Genomic DNA, 14995 nt, shown 5'->3' on the forward strand with positions numbered 1-14995 from the left:
TTTTCAAAAAGCTATCAAAGTAACCAGGAAGATACCATACTCTAGAGAGTACACTATTTATCAGAGCTTTCTTTTAATGAATACTCTGCTTGAAATGAAATAAATTTACTTAGCAATACAGAAATCATTCATATGGTTTGGGAGATTATGATAATATAACAAAACCAGTCAAACATTGAACTCCAAATCCTAAATTAATCTGACTGCTCTAGTCTCAGAGATCTCCTCCTTCTCAGTATTCTTAAGATTTAGCATCACAGAAGTTAGAGCTGGAAGGAACCTTAGATAACATCAGGTGTGTTCCCATTTGATAAAAGAGACTTAATGCAACCCTCCTGTGGTATTTAGAATAGAATATCTTGCATTGTTTTCTTGTCCATCCAACTATCATCTTTACTTCTCTTCTTTCCTCTTTTACATCCCTATGTATCCAGTAAGTCTCTTTAATCAGTGTAAGTCAGTAAACAGAAGTCTTGCATCTATTTTGGGTTTTTGGTGGCAAATGCTGTAAACTGTAAAACGCAGAATTGTAATAATTATACTTAATTGTGACACTGCAAGTTTCACTGGGTTTGCTTCATTATTATCCAACACTAAATTTTTACTAGTATAGTTAAAACATAGGCAATAACATCAAAGAATCTTTTTGAAAAGGACAGATCTTACTTAAGCTAATTAGGCCCAGCCATGGCTAGCTCATCTCTTTAAATAATCAGCTTATTGATTATGGGAACTTATAAACTTCTCATATCAAGGTATTAATCACCACTCCCAAATGGCACTATTTAATATGGTAGTCACTAGCCATGTGTGTCTATTGAAACTACACTAATTAAAATTAATAGTTCAGTTTCATTACCTACATTTCAGCAGTGGCCACAGGATTGGAAAAGGTGTTTTCACTTCAATCCCAAAGAAAGGCAATGCCAAAGAATGTTCAAACTACCACACAATTGCATTCATCTCACATGCTAGCAGAAGTAATGCTCAAAATTCTCCAAGCCAGGCTTCAACAGTATGTGAACAGTGAACTTCCAGATGTTTAAGCTGGATTTAGAAAAGGCAGAGGAACCAGAGATCAAATTGCCAATATCCGTTGGATCACAGAAAAGGCAAGAGTTCCAGAAAAACATCTACTTCTGCTTCATTGACTATGCCAAAGCCTTTGACTGTGTGGATCACAACAAACTGTGGAAAATTCTTAAAGAGATGGGAATACCAGAGCACATCACCAGCCTCCTGAGAAATCTGTATGCAGGTCAAGAAACAACAGTTAGAACCAGACATGGAACAATGAACTGGTTCCAAATTGGGAAAGGAGCACGTCAAAGCTGTACTTGTCACCCTGCTTATTTAACTTCTATGCAGAGTACATCATGTGAAATGCTAGGCTGGATGAAGCTCAAGCTGGAATCAAGATTGCCGGGAGAAATATCAATAACCTCAGATATGCAGATGACACCACCCTTATGGCAGAAAGCGAAGGAGAACTAAAGGGCCACTTGATGAAAATGAGAGGAAAGTGAAAAAGCTGGCTTAAAAGTAAACATTCAGAAAACTAAGATCATGGCATCCGGTCCCATCACTTCACAGCAAATAGATGGGGAAACAGTGGAAACAGTGACAGACTTTATTTACTTGGGCTCCAAAATCACTGAAGATGGTGACTGCAGCCATGAAATTAAAAGACACTTGCTCCTTGGAAGAAAAGTTATGACCCACCTAGACAGCATATTAAAAACCAGAGACATTACTTTGCTGACAAAGGTCCATCTAGTCAAAGCAATGGTTTTGCCAGTAGTCATGTATGGATGTGACAGTTGGACTATAAAGAAAACTGAGTGCGAAGAATCGATGCTTTTGAACTGGGGTGCTGGAGAAGACTCTTGAGAGTCCTTTGGACAGCAAGGAGATCAAACCAGTCAATCATAAAGGAAATCAGTCCTGAATATTCATTGGAAGGACTGATGCTGCAGTTTAAACTCCCATACTTTGGCCACCTGATGGGAAGAACTGACTCATTTGAAAAGACCCTGATGCTGGGAAAGATTGAGGGCAGGAGGAGAAGGGATGACAGAGGATGAGATGGTTGGATGGCATCACCGACTCAATGGACATGAGTTTAAGCCAGCTCTGTGGGTTGGTGATGGACAGAGAAGTCTGGAGTGCTGCAGTCCACGGGGTCACAAAGAGTCGGACACGACTGAGCAACTGAACAGAACTGACCCACATCCCAAGTGCTCAACAGCCACACTCATTATGTGTTACCATGATGGAAAATGCACACTAAGAACAGTTCCATCACTGCTCCAGCTGTTCTACTTGTTCTAGTAAATAGGGTACTTGGATTCACAACTCATTTCTCAGTCTCTGTGTTTGTTTTACTTATATTCCAGGATGTGTCTAGTCTAAAGGTTTTCTATCATGAAAAACAGTAAGCATATATTTAAGATACATATAAAAATCATAGTTGTAAAAATAAACAATAGAATATTTAAAGTAGCCATGTCATAGGACTTTAAAATTATTATTTATATAAAAGATATAAAGTTGGTCATTAATTCTGAGATGGACAAAGGCTTTAATTAGTCTTAAACATTTTTTTAAATTGTAAAAGTTACTTATTTAGAAACTATCATTTGGGTGAAGGTGGTCAAAAGGGAAAAATTTCCAGTTACAAGATTAGTAAGTTCTGAAGTTGTAATGTATAACATAATATGGTTAACAATACCATACTGTTATTATATATATTACACATATTATCATATGTGAAACAGAACACCATTCCATGTTCGATGCATGTGACAAGGGCTCAGGGCCGGGGCAATGGGATGATCCAGAAGGATGGGATGGGGAGGGAGGTGGGTGGGGGGTCCAGGAAGGGGAACACATGTAAACCCATGGCTGATTCATGTCAATGTATGGCAAAAACTATTACAATATTGTAAAGTAATTAGCCCCCAACTAAAATAAATAAATTTATAAAAAAAAAAACAAATACCATACTGTATATTTGAAAGTTGCTAAGAGAGTAGGTGCTAAAATTTCTTATAATAAGCAAAAAAAAATGTAACTATGTGAGGTGATGATGCTAACTAAACTTAACGTAGTAATCATTTTGCAACACATACATATATCAAATCATTATGCTGTATATTTTAAATTTATATTTCATGTCAATACATCTGGAAAAAAAGAAAATGAGTAACAGAAAAAAAGGAAATGATATTAAATGATAAAAAAGTGCAAAAATAAAGTACATTAACACTCATATGCCCTTTATCCAGATTTACACACTGTTTACATTATACCCCATTTTATCATTTGTGCATTCAAGTATTTACACCTATACATATGTAATATTTTTATGAAGTATTTGAGAGTAACTTACATATATCAAGGGCTTTCCTCCTAGCTTAGTCAGTAAAGAATCTGCCTGCAATGCAGGAGACATGGGTTCGATTCCTGGGTCAGAAGATCCCCTGGAGAAGGTAATGGCAACCCACTCCAGTATTCTTGCCTGGAGAATCCCATGGACAAAGGAACCTGGTGGGCTACAGTCCATGGGGTCACAAGAGTTGGACACGACTGAGTGACTTTCACTATTACATATATCATGACCATTTATCCCTAAATACTTCACTGAGCAGTTCTTAAAAACAGGAATTTTCTTACATGTAACTACAATACAGTTATCAATGTCACTAACTTTATCTAACCTATCAGCCACATAATTTTATCTGTTGACCTAACAATATCCTTTGTACTATACTCCTCCCAACATGGTCAGACACTGCATTTAGCTTTCATACCTCTTAATTCTTTTTTAATCTGAAAGATTGCCATCACCTTTGTCTTTTATGACATTTCCATTTTTGAAATATACAGTTCGTTCCCTCCTTTATTTATTTATTTATTTTATTTTTTTTTTTTTTCTTTTTTTTTTTTTTTCCCTCCTTTATTTAGAAGAACGTTTGTCATTTTGTGTTTGATGTTTCCTTGAGATTTAGATTCAGGTTGTGTGCTTTTGCGGAGAATACTGAATAGGTGATGTGTTCTCAGAGTTGAACATCTGGAGACACAATCTCTCCATGTGGTATAATTACTGCTTTCTTTTTCTTTCTTACAATTAATAAACAGTCTTAGGGGAAACACTTAAGGACCATGAAAATATCCTGCTCCTCTTCATTGCTCTCCAGATTTAGCAGCCACTGATAACTCTTGCTTGATGCAACCTTTTCTATAATGGTTTCACAATAATGATTTTCCCACTTTAGCACTCCTTCCACATTTACCAGTGGGCCTTGCAAAATTTTACTGTAAATAACCCTTCCTCCCCAACTACCCAAGTATATAGGTATATATGTATCTGCCTATGTGTCTGATTATTTCTATCACTGAAATAGACTCATGAAAGTCTATTCTTCCCATAAAAGTATTAAATTCACCAATTCATTACTGTTCTTAATTATTTAGTTAAAGTAAGTTCTTATTAAGTATGAGAGTTCCTATATTTGGGGTTCCCAAGCAGCTCAGTAGTAAAGAATCTGCCTGAAATACAGGAGGCACTGGCGAAGTGGGTTCGATCCTTGGGTAGGGAAGATCCCCTGGAGAAGGAAATGGCAACCTACTCCAGTATTCTTACCTGGAGAATCCCATGGAGAGAGGAGCCTGGTGGGCTACAGTCCGTAGGGTTGCAAAGAGTTGGACACGACTAAAGCAACTGAGCACGTACCCATGCATATATGGTGATATTCTTTAAAAATGAAGTAATGGCGGGTTTATTAACACAGTTCCAAGCTGGCTAGAAATGTTAGGCCTGATGCCTGACCATGAGGAAGTATGGAAGGGGGAGAAGAGGGTAGGGGAGTCGGAGAAGGCTGGATGGTGTGGAAGTGTTCTCACACGGACATCAGACTCATGAAAGAAAAGTACCAGAATTAAAGCAGCCACAGGCTTTCCAACTACACCTGCTAGCCATAAATGGAAATGTCCTATTTTACATTTTGAAAAGTGGCTTCTATTTAAGTGAAAATGTATGGTTAGTGATTTAAGCTTCTGTGCAAGAAAATTCCTGAGAAATGATGATGCACAACCAAATGGGGTTAAAATAAATGTAAAAGAATGACAAAGTGGCAGCGTGAGTTGAACATGAAGAGCATCAGGATTACAGGGCAATACAAAAACATGGTTACAGCTACTCTTGTACTTCAGCACCTCCACAGCTAGTTTTTTCCTCACTAGGACTAAAACTGTGCAGTAGTGCCATGCACCCTTCCCTCAACCATATAATTCCATTAGTGCTCGAACAGACTTAGGACACGGCTGGGTGGAGGGAGAGGAAGGAAAGGGTAAGATGTATGGAGAGAGTAACATGGAAACTTACTATATGTAAAACAGACAGCCAATGGGAATTTGCTGTATGACTCAGGGAACTCAAACAGAGGCTCTGTAACAACCTAGAGGGGTGGATGGGGAGGGAGATGGGAGGGAGGTTCAAGAGGGAGGGCACATATGTATACCTATGGCTGATTCATGTTGATATTTGGCAGAAAATAACAAAATTCTGTAAAGCAATTATTCTTCAATTAAAAAGAAATGTAAAAAGAAAAAAAAGGTTAAAAAAAAAAGAAAAAAATTCTAAAGAAATGCAATTTTTTCCAACAATTACTTTGGAGCTATAGAAAAGGGCAGACTTGTCATTAAATAGCTACTCTTGAATAAGAGAAATCTCAGGGAGTAAAAAAATGAAAAGACAACTCTTTCTGCATGTGCAGATTTAGAAGTAAGTTTTCTAGCTGGGTATGTTCAAGATGACAACGATAAAAATTGATTTTCAGTTTTAGAGTATGGTGTGCTTTAGAGACAGAAAAAAACAGAACTGTAGGGACATCCTGCTGGTGGGAAGACGGGAAAACAGGGCTGCAGTCAGTGAGGAATGCTCAGGAGAAATCTACGAGTTTGTGAGGTACACATGTCACTCAATAGTGACAACTTTTACACAACAACTTGACTCATAAGGAGAGCTCACTGGTGGTAAAAAGAGAAAAGGGGGGAGAAAAATGCTGAGCAAAGGGTAGGAAATATGAAGAAGAACAGAAGGATAAGAAAATAATAGAAACAATGAAAAGCCTTAGGGTCTTACTTCTCTTTCAATCTACTTTCTCATTTTCCATCTGAGAAAATGGAAGATCAGAGAAATTAAATGACTGAATCAAGTTCACAAACCTGAATAGGAAGAGCAAAAATTAGAACCCTAAACTCATTTCAACCAAGCAGCTGGGGTAAAACAAAAAGAGCACTGACCTTCAGATGACCAAGTCTGGGTTTAAGTCTTTACTACCACTGGCTCACTCTATGGGCCTAGGCAAAGTCATGGTATTTCATGAACACTTTGAAAGAAACTCCTTGGTAGTCTAAGAAAAGTGAGTGGATAGAGATTTCTGGAGTAGAGCTAGGGTAGCATTAGCAGCTGGAAGTCAGTGCTAAGTGGTCCCCAACACTGAGCTCTAAATCTAAACGGTAAGATATATAGAAACTAGAGAGAACCTATTACCTCACTGTACATAAGAGACAAAATGCCATAGTATTGAAGATATTTTAAACAGGGTAAATATGGAAAAAATTCACTTGCATTTTCTTCCCCATTCTCTCTCCCTTTGAAAACCAACAACAAAGGTCTACAAGCAGTAAAGGGCTAGACTCTTAGTTCCTCTCCCTAACTTTGAGTTTTGAGAGTTCGTCACATATTTTGGATATCAGATGTGTGATTTATAAATATTTTCCTAGAGTCTGTGATTTGTATTTTCATCCTCTCTGTAGTACTTTTAGAATACTAGTTTTTACTTTTGATGAAGTGCAATCTATCAATTTTTCTTCCACAAATCATGCTTGTGGTATTGATTCTAAGACATTTTTCCTTAACTCTATGAGAAAAAGTTGTTTTTTTTTTTTAATGGTTTCTTCTAGAAGTTTTATAGCTTTGGGTTTTACATTTAATCTTAGGTACAATATATAAGTAGGTCTAATTCTGGATGCTGTATTATTTTTTTTCTCCTATAACTGCTTTTTTGAGGAGGAGCATACTGCATGTAGGGTCCTAGTTCCCTGACCAGGGGTTGAATCCCAGGCCCCTGCAGTGGAAGCATGGAGTCTTAACCACTGGACAACCAGGGAATTTCCCTGGATGGGTGTGTTCTGATCCACTGATCTGTTTATCTTTACATTACCACATTGTCTTAATTACTGTAATTTAAAAATAAGTCTTGTCTGACTCTTTGGATTTTAAGATGAATTTTCGACTCAGCTGTTGATTTCTACAAGAAAAGTCTGCTGGAATTTCAGCTGGTATCAACTGACTTTATAGGTCACTTTGGGGAGAGTTGACATATTAACTATATTGGTTTCTGATCCACAAGCACAGTATGTCTTTCAAAGTATGGGGTGCTAATCTTTTGCAGGGCAGTTGCTAGAGTACAGGTCACATTTATCCCTAAGAATTTCATATATTCTGATGCTATTATAAAATGGTAGTTATACAATTTAAAAACTTAAAATGGTTTTTAAGTTTTAACATCTTACTTTGCTGTTAATATGCAGATACATAGTTGATTTTTAAAACTTTATCTTAGTAAAATACACATAAGATTTTCCATCTTAATCATTTTTAAGTGCAGAGTTCAGAGGTATTAAATACATTCATAATGTTGCTCAACTGTCAACCATCCATCTTCATAGTTGTTTTCATCTTGTAAAACTAAAACTCTATCCGCATTAAACAACAGCCTCCCATTTCCCCACCCCACAGCCCCTGGCAACAACAACTCTATTCCCTATCTCTGTGATCTTCACTACCCTCAGTAACTCATATAAATACTATATAATTGGTTTCCGTAAATTGATTTGTACTTTGCAAACTTCCTAACTCATATAACTTCTAGTACACACCCCCCCACCACCTTTTTTGGAATTACATAGAAAGTCTGATAGCACACTTATGGTTTATGCACTTACATTTTCATCAGGCCATCTTCAAGTAAAGATAGTTTTAGTTCTTTCATAGTCTGTATGTATTTTTCATGACTTATTGCACTGTCTAGACCTGCCAATACAAAGCTGAACAGAGGTGAAAGAAAATAACCCTGCCTTATTCCTAATCTGTCACCGCCTCATGATGCCACTTGATGTACTTTGCTGACTTACTAGCTATAATGATCATCGTATTATTTGGTGGACTGATTTAGAGTTCCTAACATATATCTTTATAATCTATCATAGCCTACCTTCAAGAGATATTATGCCATTTCAGACATCACATAAGAAATCTTACAAAGCCTCACTCAGTCTTTGTACTACTGTTAAATATTTTGCTTCTATGTACCTTATAAACCCCACATTATATTACTTTTCTTAAATGAGTAAATTGTCTTTTAAACACATAAATAATATGATTTCCCTGTAGCTCAGATGGTAAAGAATCTGCCTTCAATGCAGGAGACCTGGGTTCGATCCCCGGGTCAGGAAGATCCCCTGGAGAAGGAAATGGCAACTCACTCAGTGTTCTTGCCTGGAGACTCCCATGGACAGAGGAGCGTTATGGGCTACAGTCTATGGGGTTGTAAAGAGTCAGACATGACTGAGTAACACAAAATGAAGAAAATTATTTTATATTTACTCACAAAGTTACCATTTATAGTGTTCATTATGAGTATAAATCCATATCTCTACCCAGTATCATTTATTCTGGTCTACAAGACTTTCTTTAACATGACTTATAATGCAGGTTTGTGGGTGAACAATTTTTGAGCTATTGGAAAGAGCATTTCACCTTCATTTTTAAAAGATACATTTTGTTCAGTATAAAATTCTAGCTTGACATTTTTTTCTTTCAGTAATTTAAAGATAGTTTCACTGTTTTCCCACTTTCTCTCTGACAAAAAAATCTGCTCACATCTTTATTCCTCTTTATGTAGTGTTTTAATTTTCTGCCTGTTTTTATGAAATTTTCTTTATCACTGGTTTGATTTTAAGTAATTTGATTATGATATGATTTGATAGAGTTTTCTCTATGTTTCTTGTGATTTGAATTCATTCATCTGGTTACATCCATGGGTTTAAAATATACATCATACTGAAAAAATCAGGGACCATATTTCTTAAAATATTTATTTTCTATCCTCCTTAATTCATTTGGAAACTTCAGTTTCACATATCTTAGACTGCTTGAAGTTGTTCTACAGCTCACATATGCTCTATTCCTTCTCTGTCTTTTTTTGTCTCTGTTTCATTTTGGGTATTTATATTGCTATATGTCCTCATTTTACTGATCCTTCCTTCTGCAACGTTAAATTTTCTGTTAATACCTTCCAATGTATTTTTCATTATAGAAATTCCAGTTTTTGTCTTTAGAAGTCTCATTTGAGACTTTAAAAAATATATTGTTCCTATTTAATGTGCTCATATTTCCTCTAACTTCTTGAAAACATGCAATTTTTGTTTAGTGTCTTTGTCTATTAATTCCATTGTCTGTCATTGCTAGGTTGCTTTTATCCCATTTTGAGTGATATTCTCCTCCTTCTTTACAGAGATGGTCATTGTTTATTGGGTGTAAAACACTGTGTCTTTCACCTTTTTGGTTGTTGGATATTTTTGTATTTATACTTGAGCTACAAATGTGCTTATGCTTTATTCTGGATATAGTTAACCTACCTATAAACAGTTTGATCCTATCAGCTATTACTTTTAAGCTTCGTTAGGTATAACAGAACAAAAGAATCCTTTTAATCTAGACTTGCTTACGCCCATCTACTGGAGCAATATCCTTCTGAGCACTGTACCTGATGCCAATGTGGCTGATAGAAACAGGATCTATTTCCAGCCTAACATAAGTTCCAAGGATTGTTCCTTCTTTTGGCAGTTCTTTCCCCAGACTCGTTAGGTTTTCTCTTACTTACATACTGATCATTACCTAACTTGAAACCTGAGGCTCTCTGATGATCTCTGGAGCACTCTCAAACTGCAGCTTTCCCCTTGCTGGTATTCTGCCCTGCCTCTCTAGTATTCACTCTGCCTTGGCCTCTTCAACCTCCCAGCTCAAGGAGACAACCAGTCTCTGCTTGGGTTTCCCTCTCTGCCTTGCCAGTTGGAATCTCTCTCCAGGTAGCATCCCCAGGCAACTGTATTGTTCATCTAGTTTGTTTCTCCTCTTCCAGGGATTGCTCTATTTCAGTGTCTGGTGTCCAATACTTCGAAAACCTTTTGTAGAATATATCCTGCCCAGTTATTTAAGGTAAGTGCATATGTTCAGTTCCAGTTATTCCATTCTGTATGGAAGCCCTAGGAAGATCATTAAACCAGGAATGATAAAAAAAGTTTTGTGTCAACTCAGAATGATTGGCTAATAGTGGCTACTGGGATTATGACAAAGATTATGACGTCACCTCAGTTTAACAGGTAACAGGCAGGATGTAAACCAGCTGTTTATTCACAACTCTACACTGTACAAGAGTAGATTCTTAAATTATGTGATTATAAAAGTGGATACAGAAAATGACTCAACTGAAGAGAAACCAAGAAGTGAAAAATGGCAGGGACTGCCACCCCAAAAGAGCGTGGGATCAAAGTAACAGCAGTAGAGTTAATGAAACAGAAATTTAAGTAATTCTGTCATACAGTCACAGGTGAAAACCTCTACTTAGGAGGCCTTCCATCTGCAACTGATATAAACAATGTGAGTTTCTCTGAATGAGTAGGAAGTCTGAAGGGAAGGTGGAAAGAAGAGCCTGAGAGAGGGATCAGAACTTGAAAAGCATCTAGATATTTCAAAGGAAATAAGGAGTAGTCAAAGAATGAAAGGGGAAAAGAGAGAGAAACAGGAAGAAATAATGAACAGCAATGGAGAAAGTTTAGTAAGGGACCAGAGAGATGATACAGTAAAAGGGAATGCAATGGCCACAACAATTATTGAAAAAAGCTGACAGCTACATAGATATGGCTTCAGAAAAGAGGCAAGTGAACTGGATGAGTCTTCGCAGCTCTTCTCAGTCACCTGTGACTTCTGCACAAACCCTCCTCTATTGCCCTAGTTTTTGTGATGGTCATGTATTTTCTGCCTGCAGTTAATTATTTGGAGATGTCATCTAACAGTCTCATGACTTGTTTATGTACTTTTCTTCTTACTGTTTTTTCTTCATTTACACAGCCATCTTGTATCTCAGGTTTACTTTTTATGTTGTGATTTTTCTCAGAAGGTTCATTCATGTATTCCCAGCAGTCACTTAACACAAAGCACTTGTCATTATCTGAAATTTCAAAAATTTAACTTTTTTCTTTTGTTGAACTGTCTTTGAGATTATAAGGTCCTTGAGGGTAGGATGTATACCCAGAGAACTCAGAACAGTGAGCACATAGTAGATGTTCTATAAACATTTGCCAAATAATTTAATCTTTACCTACTGTTTCACTTATCTTTCTCTTATAAGAAAATTAATCTTTATAGACATAAACACTAAAATCTCTAATCAGACAGTGAGCATTATTACTATAACTACAGGATTAATCAAATAATGAACTAAGGCTCAAAACTCACATTAATTTTTTTTTTTAAAAAAGCAACAAACAGGCTAGCAAAAGTTCAAGAAAGTCAATACTTAAGGGAATAAATAACTTAATATTTATTGAATAATAAAAACTGTAAAAATCAGGTGGCAAAAGTATTTGAAATTTAATTCAGCTAAAAGGCACATGAAAGAAGATTAAGTTATAACAAGGTATGACTCCATAAACAGAAGCAATCAAACATTATATTTTAGTATTTACCTGCACAGTGTCTGTCAAATTGGTTTGTCAGTAATATTCGATATCTCAACATCAGTATTCCCATACAAAATGCATGGAAGCATATTTAGGACTTCTTCCAGCTTGTGCATGCTAAGTTGCCTCAGTCGTGTGCAACTCTCTGTGACCCTATGGACCATAACCCGCCAGGCTCCTCTGTCCACGGGATTCTCCAGGCAAGAATACTTAACTGAGTTGCCATGCCCTCCTCCAGGGGATTTTCCCAGCCCAGGGATTGAACCCGTGTCTCTTAGTCCCCTTAGGTGGGTTCTTTACCCCTCGGGAAGCCCTTCCAGCTTAGAAAGGCTCTTTGATCAATAGCTTAGGTTGAAAGAGTTCAGACTGATATTTAAAAGATATCAGAATGATATTAATGTAGTATTAAAGACTGGTCTAGATCCCATTTCATTTCTTATCTCAGCATGTTGATAATTAACTCTGCAAAATCAAGTACTACCAACATAGCTGCTTATACATACAATAGAAGTGTTTCTACATTAAGCCTTTCTATTGCATGAATAAACATGCATTCACACTTTGGATGAGACTATTTTTAATTGTCAAAATCACAAACATAAAATTTACCATCTTTACCATTTGAAATCTATGTACAGTAATGTTAACCGTATACACTGCTATATAACAGATCTCTAGAACTTTTTCATCCTGTAAAAGTAAAACTCTATATTCATTGAAAAGTAAATCCCCTTTCCCCCTTCCCAGCCCCTGGCATCCACCATTCCACTTTCTGTTTTTAAGAATTTCACTATTTCAGAAAACTCATATAAGTAGAATCACGAAGTACCGAGACAATCTGTTGAGTACTAGATTTCCTTTCCTAGCACATGATGGTCTGTTCTAGGTGGCACAGTCTTAGAGCCAAAGTCCATTTGAAATAAATAAACAATATAATAGCCTTCTGAGATCTAGGATGGGGAATCACTGTCAAATAAAGATTCAAACATAAGGACACACATTACTTGCTCCAAAAAGAGTGATCATGAACCTAAATTTCTTCAATGCATTTTAACCATTGTATCCCAGTCATACTTAATGTAGAGAACACACAAAGTTAATGTTATTATCAGTTTAAACTTTTCAGATTTCATTTCAAATCTATAATCTACTAGTATAAAATGTATTTCTTCAAGTCAAAAACCAGACAATAATGTCTAGACTGCATTTTTCAATAGATTTTCTGGTTTGAAAAAGTATTTGTGGAATATGCAAGTATATATAAAACTGTACACCCACTATTAATTATCAATGTGACTTGAAACAATTAACATTAAGACAGCAGTAAATACATGTCTATAATACTGACTTGGCTCTCAACTAGCATGGTCTTATAGTATGTCATCAGATAGTTATTTATTATTATTATATTCAGCCTGATTTGAAGATTTGGAGTAGGTACCCATGGCTTTTAACGGAGTATACAGAGGCTGATCCTTTCTCTCGCACTGGTATCAACTGATCTATAATAATTTGTGTAGGTGACCAAATAGATAATAAAAAGACAATGATAATAACAGGTAAGATATACAGCAAAGTAAAATATTTAAAACCTGGTAAGAATAATTCATTCCACAGACTGGTCAGCTACCATGACAGCATCTTCAACACAAAATTCATACACAGTTGACCTTTGACAAATATGGATTTGAGCTACACAGGTCCACTTCTAAGTGGATTTTTTTCAATAAATATACTGGAAAAAATGTTTGAGAATTGCAACAATTTGAAAAAATAGAGGAAATACATAGCCTAGAAATACAAAAAAAATTAAGAAAAAGGTATGTCATGAATGCATAAAATGTATGTAGATACTAGTTTATCATTCACTACCATGAAATATACATGTCTATCACAAAACATTAACATTTATCACAATTTTATCAAATTAAAAAAATTTGATTTGATAAAAAATTTGATAAAATTTATCAAAATACACAAACATACTGTACATAGCACCATTCACAGTTGAGATAAATGTAAACAATCATAAACATTCAGTTTTAAATCATAACTGCATAAATGAACTGTATATGCTGTATTACTGTAATAATTTCATAGTCACCTCCTAATACTATTGCAGTGTGCTCAAGTGTTGCACGGAGAAGGCAATGGCACCCCACTCCAGTACTCTTGCCTGGAAAATCCCATGGACGGAGGAGCCTCGTAGGCTATAGTCCATGGGGTCGCTAAGAGTCGGACACGACTGAGCGACTTCACTTTCACTTTTCCCTTTCATGCACTGGAGAAGGAAATGGCAACCCACTCCAGTATTCTTGCCTGGAGAATCCCAGGGATGGCAGAGCCTGGTGGGCTGCCGTCTATGGGGTCACACAGAGTCGGACACGACTGAAGCGACTTAGCAGCAGCAGCAGCAGCAAGTGTTGCAAGTATGAGTGTCTGCTTAAAACACCATGTGATGCTCATCATCTCTGCATGAGCAGTTTGTCTCTCCAGTAAACTGTGGAACTTTTAGTAAAAAAGTGATCTCTTGTGGTTCTCATGTATTTTCCATTGTGTTTAGTGCAATACTGTAAACCTTGAATAACTCCATGGGACCCATACAAAATGCTACTAATGATGCCAGAAGTGGTCCCAAGAAGCAGAGAAAAGTCATGACACTACCAGAAAAAGTTGAATTGCTTGATATGCAGCTTAAATTGAGGTCTGCAGCTGTGGCTACCCACCATTATAGCATAAATGAATCTAGCGTTAAGGACCATTGTAAAAAAGAAAAAGGAAATTTGTAAAGCCATTGCTACAGCTACTCCAGCAGATGCAAAAACCTCATGCTTTTTGTGAAATACCTTTTTATCTCATACTGAAAATGTAGCTTTTATGTTGTTGCAGGATGGTTATAAGAAAGGCATACCAATAGACTCTAAGATGATTTTTTAAAAAGAACTCATTATATGACAACTTTAAGCAAAAGGAAGGTGAAAGATCTAAAACTGGAGAATTTAATGACAGCAAAGGATGGTTTGATAACTTTAGAAAGATGGTTGGTGTGAAAAATGTCAAGATAACAGGAGAAGCAGCTTCTATCATCGAAAAGGGAGCAGACAAGCTCCCAGATGCCATTAAAGAAATCATTGTGGAGAAAGGATATCTGCCTGAGCAGGTTTCTAATGCAGGTGAAAGTGCC

General features: G+C 36.4%; 1 protein-coding gene across 11 annotated transcripts in view; it reads right to left on the reverse strand.

The window, feature by feature from the left end:
• KIAA1328 (KIAA1328 ortholog) overlaps positions 1 to 14995 on the reverse strand; it is a 395477-nt gene that overhangs the window by 207394 nt on the left and 173088 nt on the right. The gene's annotated exons all lie outside the window — the stretch shown is intronic.

Source organism: Giraffa tippelskirchi, chromosome 14, assembly GCF_054371585.1.
Source record: "Giraffa tippelskirchi isolate mGirTip1 chromosome 14, T2T-mGirTip1v1.2.pri, whole genome shotgun sequence".
Taxonomy (NCBI): Eukaryota; Metazoa; Chordata; class Mammalia; order Artiodactyla; family Giraffidae; genus Giraffa; species Giraffa tippelskirchi.